At 41.3% G+C, this 739-nt stretch overlaps 1 non-coding gene across 1 annotated transcript; it reads right to left on the reverse strand.

The window, feature by feature from the left end:
- Window positions 1-426: 426 nt before the first annotated feature.
- LOC128039318 (small nucleolar RNA R71) lies at window positions 427-533 on the reverse strand. The gene has a single exon (XR_008193822.1). It is a non-coding gene; the product is annotated as a small nucleolar RNA R71 (small nucleolar RNA).
- Between the last annotated feature and the right edge of the window lie 206 nt (window positions 534-739).

Below are 739 nucleotides of genomic sequence, written 5' to 3' on the forward strand. Positions count from 1 at the left end.
GACCAAGGTAATGAAGTCGATCATGTACAAAATCCTATCCTCATCACCGATGATAGGGATCGATGCATCAAACAATATGCTGTGCCACTTTTCAGTGAGTTAAACCCATGAATTAGAAGGCCAGATATTGAGGAAACCCAGTTTGAATTGAAACCAGTGATGTTTCAAATGCTACAAATGGTGGGATAATTTAGTGGTATGCCCAAGGAAGATCCACATCTCCACCTTCGATTATTTATGGAGGTGAGTGATTCATTCAAGGTAGCCGGTGTAACTGAAGGCGCACTGAGGTTGAAGTTGTTTCCATACTCGTTGTGAGATCGAGCAAGAGCATGACTCAATTTATTGCCACCAAGTTCCATATCTACATGGCAAGAATTAGCAGAGAGATTTTTGGTTAAGTATTTCCCACCTAGCAAAAACGCTAAGTTAAGGAACGAGATCACAACTTTCCAACAATTGGATGACAAGTCTTTGTATGAGGCTTGGGAGTGATTCAAGGAGTTACATCGTAAGTGTCCTCATCATGAGATTCCCCATTGTATCCAGTTGGAGACATTCTATAGTGGTCTCAATGCACATACAAGATTGATGGTAGATGCTTCCACGAATGGTGCAATTTTGTCTAAGTCTTATAATGAGACTTATGAGATCATCGAGAGGATCGCGAGTAGTAACTATCAATGGCCAACAAATCGAACATCTTCAGGAAGACGCGTAGCTGGAGTTCATGAAGTTG

This window comes from Gossypium raimondii, chromosome 2 (genome assembly GCF_025698545.1).
Source record: "Gossypium raimondii isolate GPD5lz chromosome 2, ASM2569854v1, whole genome shotgun sequence".
NCBI classification, from domain to species: Eukaryota; Viridiplantae; Streptophyta; class Magnoliopsida; order Malvales; family Malvaceae; genus Gossypium; species Gossypium raimondii.